This window comes from Arvicola amphibius, chromosome 7 (genome assembly GCF_903992535.2).
Source record: "Arvicola amphibius chromosome 7, mArvAmp1.2, whole genome shotgun sequence".
Taxonomy (NCBI): domain Eukaryota; kingdom Metazoa; phylum Chordata; class Mammalia; order Rodentia; family Cricetidae; genus Arvicola; species Arvicola amphibius.
Window position 1 is genome coordinate 69,997,364 of NC_052053.1, and position 26,561 is coordinate 70,023,924.

A 26,561-nucleotide genomic window follows, 5' to 3' on the forward strand; every position below is an offset into this window, starting at 1 on the left:
CTTTACTTGCTGAGCCATCTATCCCACTGGCCTGATGATCACATAATTTTACATCATCAGCCGGGTAGTGGTGGCGCGCGCCTTTAATCCCAGAACTAGGGAGGCAGAGGTAGGCAGATCTCTGTTGAGTTGGAGGCCAGCCTGGTCTACAAAGTGAGTTCCAGGAGTTCCAGTTAGGGCTATTATACAGAGAATCCCTGTCTCGAAAAATAAAAAAAGAAAAAAAAGAAAAAAGAAATTATCTTCTATTGGGCATACTGAAATAAATAACCCTCTAACTCGATAAGATTTTATAGTTAATATCTTTTTTGATTTTTGAGAGCTTTATTTTTATCGTCTGTGTTTTATGAAGTCTGTCCTGACAGTTGTCACAGGACTGCATAAAGACCCAGCTCAAGGTTACTCAAAGGCAGCTACAGAAAGTGGGGATACTTCTCCAGGGAGAAACTTGAAATAAGCAAATGCAAAGGCTCTGTCCTTAGGAACTGGGCTGTCACTAACAATCACACTATCTCCTGGAATCACAGCACCTTTTCCTCCTCTGAAAGAGCACGTGCACACTCAGCTGTCTACCACTGTGAAAATTCTACACACAGAACATAAGTGGATGAAACTGATATTGGCTTTGCCAAGAATATTTCCATCTTTTTCTAGGATCTCTCAAGAACCTCAAGACCCCAAAAATGTCTGCCGTAGACGTTACAGTGTAAACAAAAGTCAACCCAAAACTGCAGCTGTAGACCCATCAAACATCCAGCCCCAGAGTCAGTGCCTGGTAAGCAGTGCGATTCCTTTGAACATGTAGCTGACAAGTGAAGGAGAACATGTCTCAGAACAAACTGAACTGTTCACTTTCAATTCGAAAACTATTTGTGGTTTGTAGCTCCAGATTACGCTTAAACTCCTCCCTTACAACCACAAAGCACCGCCAAGGACACTGCCTGTGTTGGACAGCAGTCCCACCTCTCCACCAAGGCATCTCCACCACAGCAAAACCGCTAGCATGGCTGCCCTGAAGTTAAAAAAAAAAACAAAAAACAAAAAGTGGGACGGTGGTGGTGCATGCCTTTAATTCCAGAACTCAGGAGGCAGAGGGAGACAGTCTCTGTAAATTTGAGGCCAGCCTGGTCTACAAATTGAGTTCCAGGACAGTCAGAGCTATTACACAGAGAAACCCTGTCTTGGAAAAACAAAACATGAACATTATTAAACCTGAGGTTTGCCAACTCTTTTAGATACATTACTCTTACACTAGGCGCAAATGTCCATCCTGCGCCGTTTCTACCTTGTCATTATCAATTCCTAATGCTCGACTACACTTTCTGTTCTGCCTTCATTAATAACTCACACTGCACTGCCCCACCCTGGCCTACAAGACTTCATGCTCTTTGGGACAGGAAAACTTTATTTCTATCCAACTAATACAATTGAAGTTCTTGGTCCATGAATCTTCAAAATGATCATTTTAAAACAGAGTATGCTGTATGTTAAATTCTTATTAAGTATTTTTCATCCCAAGCAGCTAAAGAACTTGTTTTTGTTTAAATAAACAGATCTAAGGTGCTTCTTCTTTTTTTTTTTTTTTTTTTTTGGTTTTTTCGAGACAGGGTTTCCCTGTAGTTTCTAGAGCCTGTCCTGGAACTAGCTCTTGTAGACCAGGCTGGCCTCGAACTCACAGAGATCCGCCTGCCTCTGCCTCCCGAGTGCTGGGATTAAAGGCATGCGCCACCACCGCCCGGCTAAAGTGCTTCTTGAGCACACAAAAACAGCCTGGAGTCAGAGGTATGAACCTCAGAAATGTCTTCATTTTTTTGGTTTTTTTTTTTTTGGTTTTTTTTTTTGTTTGTTTGTTTTGTTTTGTTTTGTCTTTTGAGATAGGGTTTCTCTTTGTAACAGCCCTAGCTGTCCTAGGCTGACCTCAAACTCACAAAGATCCACCTGTCTCTGCCTTCAAGTGCTGGGATTAAAGGCATGTGCCACCACACCCAGCTAAAATAATTGTTTAAGATTTATCTTATGTATATGGCACTTTATCTGCATATACACCTGCATGACAGAAGAGGGCATCATATCCCACTATAGATGGTTGTGAACCACCACGTGGGTGCTGGGAATTGAACTCAGTACCTCTGGAAGAGTTGCCAATACTTTTAGCTGCTGAGCCCTCTCCAGCCCCCAAATTCACAGTCTTTAAGGGCAGTGGGAGGTACTTGTTGCTAAGCCTGACCATCTTAGATTCCAGAAACATAAATGTTGCATGAATTCTAACTGGTCTTAATAATAAAAATCCAGAGTCAGATATAGGGGTTAATACTGAAAGATCAGAGAAGCAGAGCAGCCTACCACTAAAGTGTTTTTAATTCTACCAATGCTCAGACTGAAGAGGTGATCCTGTCTCCATGAATCTTCAGACTGAATGCTATCTTTACAAATCTCAGACTGTGCATGCTCAGATTGAATCCTCCAACTGCCATCTCTAGACTGCATCTGAGCTCTTGTCTCCTCCTGTTTTATATTCCTCTTTCCGCCCATCCATATTACTTCCCATCGCCACCTCCCTAGTGCTGGGATTCACGGTGTGAGTCACCACCACCTGGCTGTTTCTCTTTATACTGATTCAATCTTGTGTAGCCCACGGTAGCCTTGAATTTACAGAGATCTACCTGCCTCTGTCTTCCAAGAGCTGGGATTAAAGGTGTGTGCCATCACTGCCTGGCCTCTATGACTAACTAGTGGCTCAGCTCTGCAGTCTGATCTTTAGGTAAGCTTTGTTAGATTACAAAGAAAATATCAATACACATACATGGTGGAAGGAAAAAATAAATACCAATGGCTATCCCTCTGACCTCCACTTCCTTGTCCTGGAGACAGACAGACTATCTCTCTAAACAAATAAATTATTTTATAATAAAAAGGCAAAAATTCTGTGCTGTCAGAGATTTTATTATAAAACTTAAAAACAATCTTCAGGGGCTAAAGATGGTTCAGCAGTTAAAACAACTGGCTGCTCTTCCAGAGGACCCAGGTCTGATTCCTAGCACTCACGTGGTAGCTCACAAATGTCTATAACTCCTCCTTTGGCCTCCACATGCACAAAGCCTGTGAATGGTACACAAACAAATGTAGGCAAACTACTTGTGCACATAAAATGTTAAAGGAAAAAAACTTTCACTTGGGAGCCGAGATTTGATGCCTAATACCCACATGGTGGCTTACAGCTGGCAGTAACTCTAGTTCCAGGAAACTGAACACTCTCTTCTGTTCTTCATAGGTACCACGCATGTACATGGTACACAAATGTAGTAGGAGGGCCACTTGTTTGTTTCTGGCTGCTCAGCCCTGAAATAACCATACAGAAACTGTATTAATCAAATCACTACTTGGCCCATTAGCTCTAGCTTCTTATTGACTAACTCTTACATATTAATTTAACTTATTTCTATTAATCTGTGTATCGCCACAAGACTGTGGCTTACTGGGTAAAGTTCTGGCGTCTGAATCCGGCAGGGCTATATGGCTTCTTTTTGACTCCACCTTCTTTCTCTCAGCATTCAGTTTAGTTTTTCCCACCTACCTCTATTCTGCTCTGCACAGGCCTAAAACAATTTCTTTATTAACCAATGGTATTTACAGCATACAGAGGGGAATCCCACATCACACAAACATACATGTAGGTAAACACACACACACACGCACACACACACAATCACACAAACATACATGTAGGCAAACACACACACACACACACACACACATAAAATAATAAATTTAAAAAAATCTAAATCACAGGCCTGGAGAGATGGCTCAGCAGTTAAGAGCACTGACTGCTCTTGCAGAGGTACTAAGTTCAATTCCCAGCAACTACATGGTGGCTCACAACCATCCATAAAAAGATCTGGTGCCCTCTTCTGGCCTGCAGGCAGACATACAGACAATACTGTATACATAATAAAAATAAATATCAAATATGAGTCTTTTTTAAAAAACTGAACGATAAAATCATCCTCACTTGGTATACACTGACTTTCTTGATGATACATAAGTTTTTAGAAAATAAAGGATGGCTGGGCAGTAGTGGCTCATGCCTTTAGTCCCAGCACTTGGGAGGCAGAGGCAGGTGGATCTCTATGAGTTTGAGGCCAGCCTGGTCTACAAAGTAAGTTCTAGGACAGCCATGACTATTATACAGAGAAACCCGTTCTCAAAAAAACCAAAGGGCTGGAGAGATGGCTCAGTGGTTAAGAGCATTGCTTGCTATTCCAAAGGTCCTGAGTTCAATTCCCAGCAACCACATGGTGGCTCACAACCATCTGTAATGAGGTCTGGTGCCCTTTTCTGGCTTGCAGGCATATATTGTATACTAAATTAAATAAATAAATAATAAATAAATAAATCAAAAAAAGAAAAAAGGGGTGAGAGAGTAAAGGCTGTAGTCATAGGTCAGTGGTAGAGTGCTTGCTTAGCATGTATGAGGCCTGAAATTCAAAAACTAGGACCACCAAAAAATAAAATAAACAAATTAAAAAGTCTATTGTATCAAAAGCTAAAAGAAACCTAGGACCAAAATTGGGTATGGTAGAGCATCCTGCATTCTTAACACTTACAAGATGGAGGCATGGGGATTAGGTATTCAAAAGTAACTTCATCTACAGGGGCAGAGTAACCTAGGATACAATAGACCTTGTTGAAAGAAAAAAAAACAGATTTAGACAAGGACTAGAATATCTCTAGAAAAAGCAACCAGCCATTACACACAGAGTATGTATTTCCCCAGTAGGAAATCAGTATCTCCAGCTCTTTTTAATAAAATGTGTGTCCACCCAAGACCTGCCTAGATCAATTTGGAAATGTCTGCCACCCACCAATCATCTTAAATGTCTCAGTTTCTTCTCTCTGAAGCTCCTCAGGATTCTTGTATCACCTGACTACCTTGCCCTTCTCCTTTCAAAATTTTAGAATGCTACAGCACAGCCTGTCAAAAACAAGGGACAGAGCTGAAGCCAGTGTGACTCCTTATGCCTCTCTCCACATCCTGCCCATCCAAACACACAGTACTTCAAGCATAGACACCAGGACTGTGCACTTTCCATCTCTAACACAATGAGACCAAGCATTTTAGATACAACTTAAGGATCAGCAGAGCACATAAGTACACTACCTCAACTCTGTTGCCATAGCAATTTGCATGGAGTAATTATGGCAATACAGTGTCTTGAGTTTTCCACTTCCTTGTTGATAGTGAGAAAGACAACTTCAAAGGCTTCTAATATCATACAACTCCCTTCTGAAAGCAGGGAGAACTACAGGCCAGCTGTAGGGATCAGAGAACTCCCAGGAGGTGCAATCACTGTCCCCACCCCTCATCACTTAAGCCTCAATTCTTTTCACACTCCCAAAGGGTGAGGAAAAAATAGATGACACAAAAATCCCCTATGCAAAAGTCCCAGCTCTGCGGGAAGGAGGGTGGGTCCCCGTGAATCATCCCTCCTCTAGTGAAAGGAGGCACAGGTAAGTGGTTCTGCGTCTGAAAATGCCAACAGCCAGGGATACAGAACTGGGGGTGGGGGATGGGGAAGAGTCCAAGGGGCTTCTGCAGCAAACAGATAGGCCTGAGTGCAGGAGCAGATCCACCACAGGAAGGGGGAAGCCAAGGGTGGGGCAGGTAGGCATCCAAGAATATAGAAACGGTGTTCTGCAGAAGGGATATACACTACATGCAGATAAAGCAGTGGGACTGGAGCTGAGAAAAGTTGAGAGCACCAGCATGACAAAAGGGCTCATTTGGACTGAGGGACTAATGGGTGAGAACAGCAGGATTAAGAACAGCACTAGGGAAGAAGAGGGGTCAGTGAGGAGCCCCAGTCTTCTGGCTTAGCTGGTAGTGGACAGGAAGGAGGCAGGAATCCTAGAGATCCTGTTCTCAGTTGGCCTGATCACTTCATCTGGAGCTTGTGAGTAAAACAATTCCTTCTTGGAGCTAGACAGATGGCTCGGTGGTTAACAGCACTGGCTGCTCTTCCAGAGTTCCAGATTCAATACCCAGTACACTTTGCTGCTCACAACTGTCTGTAACTTCAGCCCCAAGGAATCTGATATCCTCTTCTTGCTTCTGAAAACACTGCATGTATGTGGTGCACAGACACACAAGCAAGCAAAAGACCCATACGCAAAAAATAAAAACAGCAAAAATCATTTCTTTCTCCTACAGATCCTAGTTAGCTGACTCCTCTCAGATCAAATGTGTGGAATGTTCCATTCAATTTGTCACAACCCTGCCAACCCTCCCTCTACTCTTCTAGAGTGAGCTGGTGGGCTTTCTGTCCTTCATAACAACATGCTAGCTGCCCACATGGCTTTCTGAACATGCTGCTCTAGGGTGGTGCACAATACATACCCAGGACTCCAGTAATAGTCCAATAAACACACAGTTCAGTGAGAAAATTCAAGAGGGGTACAAACTAAACACATACATTTGGGGAACTTGGAACCACAGCTGGAAATTTATTATAATTCTAATAGTACCTACTCAAAAATTCCCATTCTGCTAACCTAAGTTTTGCTGTATATTACAGAACCTTATGAAGAGAATATCCAGGTGAATTTAATAAACAAGACTGGGTTTCTATCCCAGGCACTCTAACCTCTCAGTTCCCTCTGCCAATTTAATTTTTTTAAGATTTATTTTAGAGCCAGGTGGTGGTGACTCACGTCTTTAATCCCAGCACTGGGGAGGCAGTAGCAGGTGAATCTCTCTGAGTTCGAGGCCTGCCTGGTCTACAGCATGAATTCCAGGATAGTTGGGCTACACAGAGAAACCTGTCTTGAAAAACAACACAAAAATTTTGTTTTATTAAATATAGGTGTATCTGCCTATAGGTATGTACACAAGTGCCTGTGGAGGCAGTTGTGAGCACTCAACATGGGTGCTGAGAACTGAACTTGGTTCTCCTACAAGAGTAGTATGAGTTCTTTTTTTTGTTTGTTTGTTTTTCTCATTTTTTTATTGTAGTATGAGTTCTTAACCATCTCTCCATCCTCCTCCTCGCTCCCACCAGTTAACACACATTCTCACTTCAGCCCTGCTATCTTAAAAATACTTTTAATGCTTTAATCACTTAATGACTGAAGATCAAATTCCTTACAAAAACATTAAAGTTGGGCCAGGCATGGTGGCCTACACCTTTAATGCCAGCACTCAAGAGGCAGGCCTATCTCTATGAGTTCCAAAACAGACTGGTTTATATAGGGAGTTCTTGACCAGCCAGGGCTACATAGTGAACCCCTGTTTCAAATCAAACAACCACATACATTAGTCCTGAGTCACACATTTAACAGAAGCAAGAAAGAATGTCCTTGAACCATTTCTAGAACAAGATTTCTCACACTGGCACTAACAATACTTCAGACCATACAAATCCAGTGGTAGGGACAAACATGGATTAAGGGTAAGTAACCTTAGCCTCTTACTTGCTGTTAGGAACATATCCTTATACAGGAAGTTCTCAAATACTACCAACCATCTTCTGGAGCTTTGATTAATTCCCTACCTCTGAATGAGAATGATTGCTGTAGACAATTTTTTTCTTTTAATTTAAGACAGGGTCTCACACAGCCCTGACCAGCCTCAAACTTGCTAAGTAGCTAAGAATGACTTTAAACTTCTTATCCTCCTGCTTTCATCTCCTGAGTGGCAGAATTATGGATCTGTGACACTACACTCAATATATTCAATATATGCAGTGCTGGAAATAAAACCCAGTGTTTTGTCATACTAGGCGAACATACCAACTGAGGTACATTCCCCAACCCCAAGTGATCTTTTATATAATTTGAATTATGAGAACTGGGATCAATTCAGTTACAATTTAAGTGTCCCTTAAAAATAATTAAATGAGCAGGGCTGTGGTGGTACATACCTTTGATCCCTGCACCCAGGAGACAGGTGGATTTCTATGAGTTCAAGGCCAACCTGGTCTACGAGAGGTCGAGAACAGCCAGGACTACACAGAGAAACCCTATCTTGAAAAACAACAACTAGATGAGTATTTGGAAGGTGGAGACAGATGGATCATGAGTTCAAAGCCAGCCTCCATTACTTAAGAGAATTCTTGAGCAGCCTACAATATGTTAATAAAACAACTAAATAAACCAACTGAAGTACAGTCACTGGTAAAGGTGAAAGTACACAGACAGACACCCATCCTAGTGGGACAGTGATAATATCATACTAATGCTTCTGAAGCCAGAGCGAGTCTGAGGTAAGAGCTGTGAGAAGAAACACATTACTTGGTATTTTCTCTGCTACAGGAGAAAGATCCTCAAATAAACCCAATGGCCGGGCTGAGCACAGCCTTTTGAGACTGACAACACACTGGAAAACAAGGCTCTAAAGACCAAGATTCTCTCCACAGGTAGCACTGGGTGGAACCACAGAGGTGACAGGTCTCCCTGGTACTACTGTGCCAGGCTGGCTAACCAGGTAGAAGAATCAGTACAAGTCTCAAGTGGCTACAACTTGAGCCTCAGCAACACCCTCAAGGGGAACTTGCCTGAAGTTAGTGTGGATTCTTCTTGAAGAGCTTGGGTGCCCTAGAACCCACAGACCAAGAACATGAGCCTCATACAGTACTTTCTTCTCCCTGCTATCAATTCTATGAACAACACTTAGTGCAGAGAAGTCAGTGTCTTCTGCACACTTGAAATTGCAAAAAAAAAAAAAAAAAAAAATTAGTAATATCTCAGATGCTCACATCAGTTTACAAATTTTTAAAGTTTTAACTTTCCCCAACACTATCTAAGAGCCATCACACTAATGTCAGTGAGTCTCTTGGCTTTCCACGTTCCCCTTAATGGGACTAGGGCTAGTGGTTACAAGACTGAAATTTTATTTATTTATTTTTGCTTGAGACAAGGTTTCTCTGTGTATCCCTGGCTGTCCTGGAACTCCCTCTGTAGACCAGGCTGCTGGCCTCCAACGAAGAGGCCCGCCTACCTCTGCCTTCCAAGTGTTGGGATTAAAGGAATGCACCATCCCCACCCAGCAAGACTAAAATTTTTGATGAGACCAATTATCAAATTATTTAAACGAAAGGCACTAAATATGCATGTAGAGCAAATATGCTCCTAAGGGCCAAGGAAAAGTGAAGACAGTAAGAGATTAGAGAAGTGTCAATTTCTGTTCTCAAGGAAGTCCCAAATCCTTCCTGGTGCTTGATTTAAAAGTGAAGACTGTATGGTGGGCAGAGGTATGTCTTACATTTTCCTGTCCTAAAAGGTCATTTTCAGTGCACAGGAAGGATTTCAGATGTTTTTAACAGTAAAAAAAAGACACATTTATACAAGCAAGTAAAATTCACATGAATTTAAAATAATAGAGTCCACAGAACCCAGTATTAAGAACAAGCTAGTTCAGAATGCTGTACTCTTGTTCCTCTAAACGGGCACAAGTTACATGCTGACTCTCCTCTGTCATTGGGAGGCTCCCACAGTGGCTGGTTTGGAAGATACTTATAATCATTTTCAATGCAATAGAAATGTCCCAATTATTTTCCTAGCCTAGGTCAACTGCAGAGTAACAAATCTGAAGGATTCTCCAGAGAACTGAAGAGTCCAGGGCTCTATAAGGAAAATAAATAGGGAGGAAAGAAGGGGAGGAGTGGAGAAAAATATATAGCTCAATAAAAACAATTAAAAAAAAAGAAAATCAGTGAAGGTTGAACCTGTATGAAGACAGGTACAAATAAATACTATTATTTCTGAATTTTCAATCAGCTATTCAGTGAACCTCATGTGGTCACCTGCTCAATAGCAAGAGTTATATTGATGCATATTTTTATAGTATATGTATTATATGTAGCCATCATCAAATGTTCACAAAGAAAAAGACAGGGCTATAGATGTAGTTCAGTTGGAGGAGTATTTACTTAGCGACCTCCAGCACTGCAAAAACCAGACATAGTAGCATATATGTGTGTGTGTGTGTGTGTGTGTGTGTGTGTGTGTGTGTGTGTGTGTATACATACATCCCCAGTGCCCAAAGGGAAAGGCAGGACTATAAACTCAAACTCAAGGTCATCCTCAGCTACACAAGAGCAAGGCCAACTTGGGATACAAGAGACTCTGCTGCTGGTAATTAATTAATTGTAAAATATGAAAATACAAAGAGAGAGAAATGGGAAACAACTCAAAGGCATTCTATAAGCAAGTCAGGACCCACTGGCTCCAACTCTCAGTATCAATCCCAGCAAGAATATTCCATTTCGAGTCATTACTTTCCACTACTATTCTTGTACCAATAGTTTCTAATTAAACACTTGTGCTAAATGCTATTTATTTTACTTATTTGTTTAGAGACAGGATCTCACTGTATAGCCAAGGTTGGTTTGGGATTTGATACACTGCTCAGTCTGGCTTCAAACCCACTATTTTAGTGTCTTGTCTTCCCAAGTACTGGGATTACAAGTATATGTCATCGCACATGGCTTAGACATTAGATAAACACGTACATACCAGAGGTGAAGTAATTTAAGACCCATCCATGGTCACTTAGGCAAGACAGCCTGCACCCAGCATCCCCACTGTTAACCACCACACCACCACTGTCCTTGGATATACCCAGGTATGCATCACCTAGACAGAAAGAAAAGTAACAAGAAGCTGAAGGTCTGCTATCCCTCCAACAGTTTATGCCCAACAAGAATCCCATCTCCAATATGCAGTAGCCCCTGCAATTCCAGGAGGCTTACTTAGGTATGAAAAATGAGGTCCAAGGCAGCCTGGGCTACACAGTGAATCTATCTTTAAAAAGATTCCTAGTTAAGCCGGGCGGTGGTGATACACGCCTTTAAACCCAGCACTCGGGAGGCAGAGACAGGCGGATCTTTGTGAGTTCGAGACTAGCCTGGTCTATAAGAGCTAGTTCCAGGACAGACTCCAAAGCTATGGAGAAACCCTGTCTCAAAAAACAAAAAACAAACAAATCCTAGTTTAGCCATGCGATGGTGGTGCATGCCTTTAATCCCAGCACTCAGGAGGCAGAGGCAGGAAGATCTCTGTGAGTTCAAGGGCAGCCTGGTCTACAAAGTTCAGGGACATGCTCCAAAGTTAACCAGAGAGACCCTGTCTGGAGGGGGAAAAAAAAACTAGGCAGGAGATCAGACAAAGAGCATAAGCAACATTCTAACATTCCTTCTTCTCTTGCCTTGAATGTCAATCACTAAGTGGCTGGGGAAGCAGGCACTTCCCATCTACTCATGTTTTCTTCCTAGAACTATTTTCCAAGCTCTTTGCTGGCAAGAACCATGTTATATGACATTTGTCTTTGTTGGGTTTCTATTGCTATAATAAATGCCATAACCAAAAACAACTTAGGGAGGAAAGGATTTATTTCATCTTATAGTTATCGTCCATAGTGATGGGAAGTCAGGGCAGGAACTCAAAACAGAAACCTGGAAGCCAGAACTGAAGCAGAGACCATAGAGGAGTGCTACTTACTGGTCTGTTTCTCATGACTGCCTCAACCTGCCTTCTTATAGCACCCAGAACCATCTGGCCAGAGGTGGTACTGCCCAATGTGAGCTATGCCCTCTTTTTTGTTGTTTGTTTTTTTGTTTTTCGAGACAGGATTTCACTGTGGAACTCTCTTTGTAGACCAGGCTGGCCTCGAACTCACAGAAATCCGCCTGCCTCTGCATCCCGAGTGCTGGGATTAAAGGCGTGCACCACCACTGTGTGGGCCCTCTTATATCAATCATCAATCAAGAAAATGTCCTACAGGCTTGCCCACAGGCCAGTCTGGTGGAGGCATTTTCTCAGCTGCGGGTCCCTCTTCACTAATGACTCAAATTCACATGAACTAGCCAGTATAACATTTTTACCTCCCAAAAAATAACGAACAAAAAGTCGGGTGGTGGTGGCACATGCCTTAATCCCAGCACTCAGGAGGCAGAGGCAGGTAAATCTTTGTGAGTTCAAGACCAGTCTGGTTTACAAAAGCTACTTCCAGAACAGGGGCTGTTATACAGAAAAACCCTGTCTCAAAAAAGATAAAAAACAAAACATTTTTACTTCCATAACACCTCAAACTAGATGGCAAACTCATGTGTGTTCAATTCACTTCTGATTTACAAAAAAATACCTGAAAGACAAAGCCTAGCATATGAAATTTAAATGTGCTGGGAAAATAGGAAGCAAGCAGTAAAGTGAAAACACACAAATGGAGGAATTGGGAGAGCACTAACAACTGCTTTGGTAGACGCTTTCTGCTGCCTGGAGTTTTACACACACTAACACATACCAAGGTTGCCTATTCTAACAGATCAATAAAATGGGCTGATGTAGGTGTGTCTACTATCTATCTGATGATTTCATTGGATAAGTAATAAAGAAACTGCCTGGCCCATTTGATAGACCGCCCCTTAGGTGGGTGGAGTAGACAGAACAGGAAGAGGAAGTGAGGTAGAAGGATCAGTAAGATGCCACACCTCTCCTAAGTTAGGCAGACCGCCGTGCCTCTCCTCAGAGAGAAGCCAGATGCGATGAAGCTCCAGCCCAAGATGGATGTACGCTAGAATCTACCTGGTAAGGCACCACTTTGTGGTGCTACACAGATTATTAGATATGGGTTAGTCAAGATGTGAGTAAGAGGCTGAAAATAATGGGCCAGGCAGTGTTTAAAAGAAAACAATTTGTGTGATGTTATTTCGGGGCATAAGCTAGTCAGGAGGCCTGGAACTGGGCCGCAGGAACGCAACCTGCAGCTCCTCACTACAATGGGCATCTATAGCACCAGTCAGTCTCTTATCCAGTGATGTTGCCAGGTGTGTTTCGGAGGTCATAATGTTATTAGATCTTTAGAAAGGAATTATTTTGTGCTGTACACTAATAGCACTCCCAGGTATGTCTGGGACATCATCCAGTAGAAAACACACTAACATCTGCAGAGAAATACAGAAGTATCCACATGATTCACATGAAGTGGAACAGAGTCTAAGCAGCCTCACATAAGCTCAGGTCAGATGGCAGAAACCTATGGAAAAATGTGTTCTCAGAGTTTCTGGTGTTTCAAAATTGTGACTGAGGAGCTGGATGTCTGCATATCCATAACTCATTTTGTGAGCAAGGCCAGAGGCTTAGAAAGGCTGGTAACCTGCTCAGATTCATTCACACTTTGAAGGACAGGGCTTGACTCACACACCCAATGCAGTACAATGCTTCTCACGTCAAGGGCACAGGGGTTGAAAATGGTTGCTGTGGATCGTGCAGGCCTGTGCTTCTGTTTTTCTCAAGAATCAAACAAAGAACATTCTTCATATAGCAGAGGCTCTTAGCCTGGTTGAGCATCATGTGATCCCTTGGGAGCTCTTTAAAAGTGATTTTAAAAAACAAACAAACAAACAGCATCTCATAATGGAGCCCAGACTGGTCTCAAACTCATGATTATCATACTTCACCTCCTGAATATTACAGAGTTCAGGATATAGATACAACTCAGTAGTAAAGCACTGGCCCAGTATACATAAAGTCCTGGGTTCAATTCTCAATACCACACATACACAAATAGCAAATAACACACAAATAACAGGTATATACCAACCATGCCTTTTTCAAAGAACCACCAAACTCTTATTTCTTGTCTTCCCTGATAGAAATGATTTGGAGTAGAGTCCACATTTTTGTGGTTATTTCTGACAGCTGTAATGTGTGGGGAAGAGTTCAGAAATACCAGACCAAACTATTCAGAGAAGCTGCTATGAAACAAGCCTGAGAAGGCAGCCTGCAAGACTTGTCAGGGAGTCCCCATGGAAACCATACTTCTTTTTTTTTTTTTTTTTTCAAGACAGCCTTTCTCTGTAGGTTTGGAGCCTGTCCTGGAACTAGCTCTTGTAGACCAGGCTGACCTCGAACTCATAGAGATCTGCCTGCCTCTGCCTCCCAAGCACTGGTATAAAAGGCATGCACCACCACAGCCTGGCAGAAAACATACTTCTATCAGAGAAGTTGGGAGGCTTCCAACAATGACCAAGAGGTGATATTAAACTTTTCAATGATGGAACATACCCTACATCAAAGACTCAAGACCATTTGTACTTTTTTCCTTCCTCTGAATCCAACGAACTCCTAGACATACCTTCTAAAGGCCATTAAGTCCTCACCAACAGGCACACAAATGTGAAACAAGAAACACTGCTTCCTGGCAGCAGACAGAACAAATACCAGCAGCAGAAAAAAAAGTTTTAACAGTTACGTTGTTGCTACTTTGCAGACATGAGCTTATTAACTGAGTAGAATCTGTACATATTGGTCAAAGTATGAATTTTACAGATATAAAATCCTAATCTCAAAATAGACCTTAGGTTCATCGGCCCAGGTCCTCCAACATCTAGTACCCAAATGGAGCCTTCTAAACGGCGAATCTGACCCCAACACTGTCACCCTCATTTAAAAATTTTTATTATTATTCTATGTCTATAATAATGGCTGCATGTATGACTGTGCACTATCAGCATGGCCTGGTACCCATGGAACCCAGAAGAGTATTTCAGATTCTCTAGAACTGGACTTAAAGTCAGTTATGAGCTGCCATGTGGGTACTGGAAGTTGAACCCCAGGTCCTCTGGAAAATGAGTCAGTGGTCTTAACCACTAAGCCATATCTCTAGCCCCCATCACCCTAACTCATAATTCTGTTTTCAACAGTCCAAATTAGCCACGGTCTCAGCTAATTCCTCCATCCTCTATGTGCACTCTGTCCCAGTTTCCACTCTAACAATAGTCCTCCTATGAAGCTTTTTTGTTACAATTTCCCATGTAGTCTGAACAGGTTTCCTAGCCTGATCTAAGCATTGGTTTGCTAGCTTAGCTTATGATCTGGGCATTCTGTTTCCATTCTACTGACTTTTACACAAAGCACAATATTCCAAACTCAGTAGCTTAACACATGTAGAACTATAAATGTTTGATGGGAATATCCTACCTTCTCTCTCTGAACTGAAAAGTACAATTTTAGCCTTAAATAGCTTTGTTTGTTACCCTGGCTATCCTGGTAACTCTGTAAACCAGGTTGGCCTCAAAGTCAGAGATCCTCCTGCCTCTGCCTCCCAAGTGGGGGGCAGGAAGTAAAGGTGTACACCACCACTGCCCGGCTTAAAATGGCATTTTTTGATCTTTGCAATAAATGTATTTATGATGAGATCATTATTTTATTGCCACAGTAACTGTGAAAGTCATCTAGATATTGCTAAGTCTTATGACCCTTCCAAGAAAATGGGTTTCAACAGGGGTTACATGAATTGACAGAAGTCAGAAGGGTTGGTGGTCCACTTGGATACTGGCCCCTACTTCCCTTGATCTTGTACCTTCACCATACAGCCTTATCACACAAGAGGGAACTAGCCCTACAATTAGCTACTTTCCTTGTTGCTATGACCAAAGGCCTGAGACAAAAAGCAAAGGAAGGAAGAGTTTATGCTAGCGTACATCCAAGGATGCAGTCCACCTGTCAGGGAAGGCATGGTCAGGAGAATGAGAAGTCAGTGCACTGTTGCAGTCAGCCAGAAAACTGAAAGAGACTAATGTTGGTACTCAACTTGCTCTCTCCTCGTGTGTGTGTATGTGTGTGTGTGCGCGCATGTACGTGTGCATGTTTAAAAACTTAGTCCAAAACTTTACCATGGGAAGGTGTCACCCACACAGAGTGGGTGTTCCCTCCTCAGCTAACCTCCAGAACTTCCTTCACAGACACACCCAGGTCTGTTCCCTAGGTGACTTAAATCCTGTAAGGCTGAGCATCACAATTCCATGTCTCTTTAACTTGACCCCCAAATTATATATCACATTAAATCAAACATTCCACCTTTAGCTCCTAAAGTTTGTTTTAATCTCATAATGAAAATTTATTTGGTATATCTCTTCTTCTCTAAAAGTTCCCATAGTTTTTTAGCAATCTACAAGTGCTCAAGTCTATTCTGAGACTCCAGACAATCTCTTACCTATGACTCTATATTTAAAAAAAAGTTTTTAAAAAAAGTAGATAATTCCAATATACAATGGCAAAAAATAAACATTTCCCATATCAAAATGGAGGACGGGGGACACAACAGTGAGACATCAGGTCAAAGCACGATCAATATTCCACAAGGAAAACATCAAATCCTGAGGCTCCCAGTCTAGAATGGGACTCTTGGTGGCATCATCTGGCCCCCATGGGTTTGAACAGCACTGAATTTTCAGTTGTGCCACCTGTCGCACACATAGCCTCTCTAGAGAACCTGCTTCAGGTGCAATTTAGCCTTTACCATCACAGCTTCCTACCCTGGCCTCTTTGGGCCTCACAGTAGGGAATCCAACCCTACCAGACACTGCTTGGCTTCAGCAGTTTTCTGGAACTTTGGTGTAAGCTGCCTTCATTACCTCATAATTCCTGCATTTTTCATACCTGAAAACCACATGAACAAAAATGCCAAGTCCTGCTGCCAGCTTAAGATATAATTTACCCCCCCCCCTTCTATCACAGCTATACTATGCCTTGAGGGCTGAACCTGGGAGAACAATTCTCTAAGGGTTTGTTTTCAAGCAGGAAATCCCTTCCTTGGCTTTAGCAATAGCTGTCTCTTACAAATGAATTTGCATTTCCACTGATAAGAGCCCTCTGATGATGAGGGTCTACTCTCAGGATATGGCTCCTCTACTGTCTCTGCATATCCTGAGGGTTATTCGATGGTGTTTTATCTTTTCAATAAGTATAGCTGCTTCTTCCACACCAACCTCTACTGAAACTTTAAACTTATTTCTTTTTCACCAAACCACACACATTATTTCTGTTCTTCACTGTATATCTGAGAAAGAGTGGTAAACAGTAATCATGCCAACCTTGATGTTATGCTCTTTTAAACCTTCCTGCACAAACTGAGCATGGTGGCAGATGACTTGAATCCCAGCACTAGGGAGGTAGAGGTAGAAGGATCTCTTTGGCCAGCCTGATCTACATAGTAAGCTCCAAGACAGCTCAATAAACAAAAAAACAAACAAACAAAATCTCTACACCAAACAGTTTGTTGTATTTAAATTCAGTCTCACTCAAGTTTTTAGAGTATGGACAAAAAGTAGCCAGAATTTTTGGGGGGCACGGGGGAGGATGTGCAGGCACGGAATATAACAAGAATGGTCACTAGCCCAGGTCCCAGTAGAGTCCTTGGCTCCCCTACAACCTACTAAGCAGTCTTTACCATCTGCCTTTCTAGTAGCATTTGGTCTTCCACAGTTTTACCAGCATGGCCCATTAAGCCCTGGTTACAGTACCCCAGGGTTTCTCTAGCACACAACTCCAAACTCTTACACATTCTTCCCCCCAAACTAGTCACAAAGGCCTGTGAACCACATGGCCAGATCTACCCATGGCAACAGCCCACCTCCTTGACATTATTGTTCTGTACTGACTACTTTCTCATTCCCACGACCAAAATCCTGACAAAAAGTAACTTAAGAAAAAGTGTATTTTACATAATGGTACAGTGTGTCCTGGCAGCAAAGGCACAGGTGTCAGCAGAATGAGGTAACTGGTCACAGAACATCTGCAGTAGAGAGGCAAAGAGAGATGAATGCTGGTGTTCAGGTGGTTCCTTCCTCTTTTCCTGTGTATTAAGCCCTGCCCCAGATCCATGTGTTGCAGTCACCCACATTCAGTTACTGTTAAAAGACATCACAGATAGACCTAGGGGCATGTTTTCTAGGTGATTCCAAATCCAGACAAAGTTAACACCCCTCTACCCTAACAGTCCAGACTCCACTCACTCACACAATGCACATGTCCAACACTCAGAAACAGATCCACTACATAAGCCGCACGTGGTGGTGCATGCCTTTGATCCTAGCACTCAGACGCAGAAGCTGACACGGGGACATCTCTGTGAATTTGAAGCCAGTCTGTGTGAATTTGAAGCCAGTCTCGTCTACATAGCAAGTTCCAGGCCAGCCAGGGCTACATAGTGAGAATGTTTGTTTTTATTTAAAAAAAAAAAAATAAAGAAGGGAAGGAAGGAAGCAAGCAAGCAAGCAAGCTAGTTACTGAGCATGATGGCACGCATGTGTAACCTAGAACTTGGAAAACAGATTTAGGTGATTCTTGGCTACAAAAAGTCCAAGGCCAACCTAGACTAAATGTGACCATGTCTCAAAAAGTTTTTTTAAAAAAAGTCATGCCTAGAAAAACAAAAGGTCAAAGCTTTATAAATGGAGATGTGGTCTCAAGGAAGATTTCTCAGATAGCTTTTCACAGGTTAAGCCATACCTGATGGGTTTTACTTCAAGCATAAGTGCTTAAAACCTGATGCAATTCCTAACAGCCCTAGGGAACAAGGAAAGGTTAACCACACTAGTTCATCTTAAGTCAAGACCAACCATGCTCTAAGCACCAGAACTGAGAAATAAGGCAAGCTGAGGGCATGCACCAACTGTATGAAATGCTGTTGTCCTTGTACCTCCTTTACCATCCTCCCCAAAGACTAATTACCCAACTTTGGCCCCCACATTGGTCAGGCCCGGGCCACAGTCACCAACCACACTGTGGTACAGAAAATCCTGAAGGCAATAGTGGACGAGGCAGGCACATGATAGCAAGTAACATGGCCAGAGGATTACAGAGAGCATATTTTGTCCCATATAATACTCCAAAAACTGGCAAATTTAAGGTATTTAAAAAAAGAGAGAGAATGAAAAGCAGGCACCCTATTCAAAATATACATTTATAACTTTATTGTGGCAAGAGACCTCAGACCATGTAGACCAGAAGTTCTTGACCTCAGAAGTCACAGGAGGGAAGTAAAAGAACCCAGGGTTCCCTGAAATTCTTCATCAGTCGTTCTGGTGTATCACACACTTACAGAACATGCTTTTCATTCATGCTTTCTGCACTGAAGGCAAGGTGCCTAGAAGTGACTTGCTTGGGAAACAGCATTAGCGGCTTCCCAGACAGAATGTTGGATCTCTTTGGCCAAATGAAAACAAGCATGACTCCTTCCTCATAGATTCCAAGACACAATGGCATGAGAGACATACTTCTAGTTTCATTACTTAACTCTGTTCCCTCACTCCCCTGTGACATCATCATGTGAGCTCTTGCTCAGTGTTGCAGCCATCAGCTAAAATAGGCTGAGAAGGCAAGAGCCACAAGAAATGAAACGTCCATATTAGAGCTGATGCACACCTCTGTGCACACTAACTGATCCCATCCTTTTATGCAGATTTACCACTATTTTCTCAAGTTTTTTTATGAACAGACAGGAATACTGGCCAGGTGTGGTGGCACATATTTTTAATCCCAGCACTTGGGAAGCAAAGACAGGCAGATCTCTGAGTCTGTAGGCCAGTCTGGTCTATAAAATGAGTTCTAGGACAGCCAAGTCTACACAGAAAAATCTAACTTGAAAAACCAAAAAGAACAGAGAGAAATGTTAATTTAAATTTCCCAACATGAATGTCAACTGATCATGTTAAATCAACTCACAGGAAGGAAAGGATCAAGGATCACAGACCCAAAGCTGCACCCAAACCACTGATCCAATCCTTAGACTATAATCACAAGTGAAAGACCAAAGGCCAATGCTAAGCCCACAATAGGGGTGCACCTTAAGATCCCTCCACTTGGAGTGAAAAGCAGAACTGAAGGTCAGCCTGGGTTATACAGCAAGGCCAGGGCTAGAAAAGGGAAAAGCAGTTCCTGATATGTGAATGGCACATAGATCTTATACAGCAATTGCCCGCGTTGCCCGCGTAAGAATGGGGACACTCCAGAGCTTGTTAATGCTTCATTCAAAGCACTGGATCCATTCAAAAGTGTGTGTGACAGCACTGCTGAGAGCACCATGCTACCAAGCATCATACAGACAGTGGATGGTCACACATCTGGCACACTCTTCTCATTAACAAGATCCCATCTACATCCCACCCTTTAAATTTGGAAGTGCTCTGAGGCAGGAATAACGCTACACTGATTTCCAAACTCAGGCTTAAGAAAGCAGCTCTTAAGAAAGATCATTGTCTAGGAGTTCTGAGCAGCCACACTCAGCAATGAGTCCACTGACAATAACAGCAACAGACCTGAGACCACAAAGAGAAAGGAAAACACTGATCTACACTTTCCAACCACACAGGTATGTTAGTGCAACCATTGGATCCTTAAAACCAGATCAGCCACCAGACAGACCCCAGTGAGTGACTTCAATCAGAGCTACCTGGAACAAAATAACGAAACAATTGAAATACACCTTTCCCTTACCAAGACATCAAGGATGGAGTTCCCGTCCTGATTTTCTATTGGTACAGATACAGGACGATGGAGGTAATGTCCGCCATGATTTTCCCAGCTGTTGGCAATTAAGGGAAACAAGTGACCTTACAGCCAATACTATAGTCATGTGTTGGGAAGTATGGACAATAAGAAGCTATGTAGTATCATCACCATGCCTGCTTTGAATCCTCCTAGAATTTTCTTTTTTGTTGTTGTTGTTGTTGTTGTTGTTTTGAGACAGGGTTTCTCTGCATCTTTGGAGCCTGGAACTCCCTCTGTGGACCAGGCTGACCTTGAACTCACAGAGATCCACCTGTCTCTGCCTCCTGAGTGCTGGGATTAAAGGTGTGCACCACCACTACCGGCTCCTAGAATTTTCTATGTGACTGAGATTGGGGAGACCAGGTAACAAAATTCTATATAAACATGATATACCTTTTGGTGCCTTAATAACAAAAGCAAAAGATATTAGAAGAAAACAAAATTACAAAGCACTATTCCTTGTGAACATAAGCACAAATGTCCTCAGTAGAACTGTGGCACATCATCCAATAACTATTAAAAGGATTACATACATGACAAATCAGGACTTACCCCAGAAATCCAAGGATGATTCAATACACACAATCACTGGGCTAAAGGAAAACAACTCCATCAGTAAAAGTGCAAGCAGGAGTATCTGAGTTTGATCCCACCACACATAAGATAGATACACAGGCAGGTGACTTGCTGACCAACCAGCCTAGTCTGACTGGCAAAATTCAAGTTCCAGTGAGAGATCTTGGCTCAAAAGAAAGCAAGACTGCTCCTAAGAAATAACACCTAAGGGTGATTTTGAGCTCCAGGCACATGTGTACCTACACAAACATGCACACAGATTTGTAAATACACACACACACACACACACATATCAACATGCACACAGGCTCATACAAACAGACAATCATGCATAGGCTTGTACATACACACGCACACACACACACCAAGTCTCTATAACACAGTATACTAACAGGACAAAGAAAAAAAAATACATGCTCATTCTCAAACTACAAAAGGACTTGACAAAATTCAACAATCCCAGGGATTAGTGGTAAACACCTTTGATTCCAACACAGGGGAGGATCTCTCTGAGTTCAAGGTCAGCTTGGTCTACAAAGCAAGCTCCAGGGCAACCAGAGACTGTCTCAAAAACAAAACAAAGGGCTGGGATAGATGCCTCAGTGGTTAAGAGCACTGGCTGTTCTTCCTGAGGACCTGGGTTCAATTCTAGGTGTCTTACATAGCAGCTCACAACTGTCTGTAACTTGAGTTCCAGAGGATTCAACACCTTTATACAGGCATACATGCAGGCAAAAACACCAATGTACAAAAATAAATCATTTTTAGTCAGGCAGTGGTGGCCCACGCTTTTAATCCCAGCACTCGGGAGGCAGAGACAGACGGATCTCTGAGTTCAAGGCCAGCCTGGTCTACAAGAGCTAGTTCCAATACAAGACCCCAAAGCTACAGAGAAACTCTCTCAGAAAACCAAACAAACAAAACAAACAAAAACAAAACAAACAAACAAACAAACAAAAACTTCCTTACTTTAACAAAGAGCCTTTAAGGATTTGTGTTAATCCCTACCCCAAGCCGGGAATCCAGGGCCCTGCGTACGCTAAAGCACTGAACCAATGAGAGACTGAAAACTCCTCTGAGATCAGGAGCTATACAAGGATGTACATCTCCACTATGATCCTCATCACTATCCTGGATACCAAAGATGGAGAAAAACAGATAAAAGCATCAGGCTGGAAAGCGGATGTAAAATATCTCTATTTGCACACAAAGTGACTGAAGAACATCCCCTAGGACCTAGAGAGATGGCTCAGAGCACTGGTTACTCTTCAGAAGACCTGGGATCAATGTCCAGAACCCACATCCATCTGTAACTCCAGTCCCAGGGAATCTGATGTCCTCTTCAGGCCTCTGTAAGCACTAGGTATGTACACAATGCACAAATAAACACACAAGCAAAATTCATATACACATTAAAAAAAAAAAAAACTCGGGGCTGGAGACATGGCTCAGCGGTTAAGAGCGCTGGCTGTTCTTCCAGTGGGCCCCACTTCAATTCCCAGTGCCCACACGGCAGCTCACAACTGTCTGTAACTCCAAGATCTGACACCCTCACACAGATATACATTCAGACAAAATGCCAATGCACATAAAACAAAATAAACAAAAGTAAAAATGTCCCACAAAATATCTGCTACAGGCAACATATAAACTCACAGCAAAACAGAAAGAAAAAAGTTGTGCTTCTATACCTAACTAACAGCAATCCAAAATGAAAATAAAGAAAATAATTCTATTTACAGCAGCCTCCACAAAGAACAAAATATTAAGGAATTAAAATCATCCAAGGAGCTGAATATTTATACATTGAAAATACAAGATGCTGATGAAAAATAAATGAAAGAAGGTTGGTAGTATGGCTCAGCAGTAGAGTATTTGTCTAACACTCAATGAGGACCTCAGTTCAATCCCCAGCAGCATGAAAGACAGGAAGGGAAGGAGGGAAAGAAGGAAGGAGGGGGACTGAGGAAGCAAATGAGGAAACAACCATGTTCATGGAGCGGAAGGCAGTATTAAGACAGCAACTCCAAAACAATCTGATTCAGTGCAATCCCTATTAAAATTCCAGTAACCCTTTTTATAGGAACAGAAAAGCAACCCTTACAATTCACATGAAACATCAAGAGGCTCAAAACTGTCAATACAATACTGGAAATGAAAAAGATGGAATACCCTCATTTTCAAAGCTTACTACTTCAATGTTTACTAAAAAGCTACAACAATGACATCATGTGGCGCTGACATTAGGATAGGCATACAGATCAAGAGAACAGAACTAAGAGTCCAGAAAGAAATGCAAATATCTATAACCAATATATCTGAAACTTTTCGATGGAGAAAGAAGTCTCCTACAGAAAAAAAAAAATGAAGTGGGAACTCCGACCTTGATCCATATACAAAAATAAACTCAAACTGGACCAAAGACCTAAACATAATAACTAACCCTATAAAACTCTTAGAAGGCATAGTGGTAAATATTAATGGTTTAGCAACGAATTCTTAGACTTGACACCAAAATCACAAGTAACAATAAATAAATAGATATCAATTAAAGCTTTGTGTAAAGGGCATTATCAACAAAATTTATGAAGCATTATACTAGATGGGAGAAAATAGTCGCAAATTGTGTATCTAAAGGGTTTCATGTCTACAATATATAACTTAAGAAAAAAATCAGCCCAATTAAAGCAAAGACCAAGGGCTTAAACATTTAAGAACTATATACTAAAGGACACCAAGCACATAGATAGCCCACTGGTCATCAAGAAATAACAACACAGTAATTCACACACTCGAACAACAGTGGCTAGTGTAGTGACGCTGTGAAGAAACTGACACTGCTGGTGGGAATAAACTGAACTCAGATGTGCAGTGTGACCAATGCTCTGGGAGACACATCCATCAGAAAAGAGGACACACACATACACTTAAACATCTGCTTATGGCAACATTATTCCTAACAGTAAAGAAGATGAAAACTAAATGTTCGCAGACAGATGAACAGATAAAGTGCAAACACAGATGCTCGAGCACACACCTTCGAATAGTTAATTATATGCTACGTGAATTTTGTCTCAATGGAAGAAAATGTTGAACTACAATTTATGGATTTATTTAACCAATAGTTGATTATGAACCATATGCCAGAAACTCTCTTCATGAAGGTTATAAACTTTTTTTTTTGCTGCAATAGAAAAGAAGCAAGCTAAGAGATTATGAGAAACATGGGCTATTTTAAGAGAGTTTATAGGAGACCTTTCAAGTATTTGAAGAGACCTGAATAAATCACAAAACATTATTCCTATTAAATAATGGGAAAGAAAAAAATCAAAATAAAACTTATCAAAATTCAATCATATGCAAAAAATGCTTTCTTAAAAAAACAGGGATATCTAAATATAGATGTTCCTTTTATGCAAATTAAACTTTGGTTTCCAGACATTTTACCTTCTGTTCTAAAGACTTCCTTAGCTGGACATGGTAGTTTAGCCTTTAAGCTCACCGCTCACCCACGGGAAGATGAGGTAGAACTGCAATTCTTGACTACAGAGACCTTGTCTCAAAAAACTAAAAAAAAAAGAAAGGGAGGAAGGGAGGGAGAGAGGGAGAGGAGGGAGGAAGGGAGAGAGGGGGAAAGGAAAGAGAATGGAAGGGAGGGAGGGAGGGAGGAAGGAAAAATAAAATAAAATGGGGAATGGATAGTTTCTTCATAGTTCAATAATGCTACACACAACACCATATAGAATGATACTCTTCTGACACAGCCCAGAGAGCCTGCCTTTCACCTTGTTGAAAACATGCATAAAAGGAAGAGCGAGCAATTATCATTTCATTTATATTATTTTCTTGAAACAGGTCTTTATTTTATTTTATTTATTTATTTTTGGTTTTTCGAGACAGGATTTCTCTGTAGCTTTGGAGCCTGTCCTGGAACTAGCTCTTGTAGACCAGGCTGGCCTCGAACTCACAGAGATCCGCTTGCCTCTGCCTCCCAAGTGCTGGGGTTAAAGGCGTGCGCCACCACCACCCGGCTTGAGACAGGTCTTTAAATATCCCAAGCTGACCTCAAACTGATTCTGTAGCACAGGCTACACAATCTGTGGATGCTATGGATGCTATAACAATAGAGGGATTTATCACTGTGATATGTTAGTTTCTTGGCCCCCATTACTTATCACTTTTTTTTCAATGTTTCTGTAAGTGGGTGTACACATGAATGAAGATGCCCTTGGAAGACAGATGCATCTAATCCTCCTGTAGCTGGAGTTACAAGCTGTGAGCCACCTGTACAGGTGCTTGGAATTGAGCTCCGGTCCTCCATTAAAAGCAGTGCATGCTTTTAACTGCTGACTCATCTTTCCAGTACTTCCATTACTTCTCATTTTATACCTCACAATTAATTTTCTACTGTAAAACACACATAAGACTTACCATCTCAGCCATTTTATTAAACATACAGTTTAGTGATGTGAAATCAGTCATAATGTACAGCTGTCACCAGGACCCATCTCCAGGACTCTGCATGCCATAGATGAGAAAACTGAGTTTAGAGATGACAAGTAACTTGACATGACAGTCAGCCAGAGGAATAACCAGAATTCCAAAAGTGTGTAGGCATGTGCAATGCATATATGCCTGGTGCCAGATCCCCTGAACTAGATTTAAGAATGGCTGTGAGACACCAGGTGGGTGCTGGGAATTGACTCCAGGTCCTCTGAAAGAACAAGCTAGTGCTCTTAAGCACTGAGCCATTTCTCCAGCCACAAATGTGTCTTACTTTCATTCACACTTCAGGCTAAACCATGGAGGGAGGGAGGGAGGGAGGGAGAGAGAGAGGGAGAGAGAGAGAGGGAGAGAGGGAGAGAGAGAGAACAATCCTCTCTTCACAGCTGGGTGGTGGTGGTGCACACCTTTAATCCCAGCACTCCTCTGTGAGTTGGAGAACAGCCTGGTTTATAGAATGAATTCCACGAGAGCCAAAGATACACAGAGAAACCCTGTCTCAGAAGTTTGTCATCTCAATCTCAGAGATTAGTCAGAGACACACCAGAACTTCCCTGAACCTGGAAAAGAGTAGGGCAAATTTTGGACTCATTGAGATCCTTGCTCACATACTACTTCCTGTTACCTACTTTTGTCTAAAACAAAAGATTAAGCCTCTATCAACCACAGACTTGGGTTGTGCCATGGTGTCCAGCTGTATTCTATGACTCCCAGCCCTCCCTGGAGTAAGAACATGGCAATGGAACAAAGCCCACACTTCTGACCCAGCAGTCTCTGGTCCTTCCTAGTTCCAATCAAACACTTCACAGGGTACTAGCTGAACAGTCAGATCCTCTGAAGCAGCCAACATCACTGCCCTGCTAATTGGGAAAAAGCTTCTTTCTTTTAACTTATATTCCCATGAGCCATCTGTAGTCAAAATTACACATGAGATAAGTGGGTGCTGAGCTATAACCATGATGCTCTTTACAGAGTGACCAGGCCTCAGGGACTTGTTCACCACTAACAAGCTAATGTTTGTAAAACTCTGTAAAAGGCATGAGGACTAAATACTATCATTAGTACTAGACTACTGGCTTAAATGTAAATTAAGAGAGATAAAGAGGAAAAAAAACACATTAGTAAATTAGGTTAGGGACTGCTAAGATGTATGTAAT

The 26,561-nt window shown here is 41.9% G+C and overlaps 1 protein-coding gene across 4 annotated transcripts in view; it reads right to left on the reverse strand.

Moving 5' to 3' along the window:
* Positions 1-26,561, reverse strand: part of Traf3 (TNF receptor associated factor 3) — a 107,543-nt gene that overhangs the window by 73,888 nt on the left and 7,094 nt on the right. The window contains exon 1 of one of the 4 annotated variants that reach the window (XM_038336727.1): positions 10,510-10,604. The exons of the other annotated variants lie outside the window; for them this stretch is intronic. The gene's annotated coding sequence lies outside the window, so the exon portion shown is untranslated. Of the gene's footprint in view, positions 1-10,509; positions 10,605-26,561 lie in introns of those variants that run through there. 4 annotated transcript variants of the gene reach the window in all.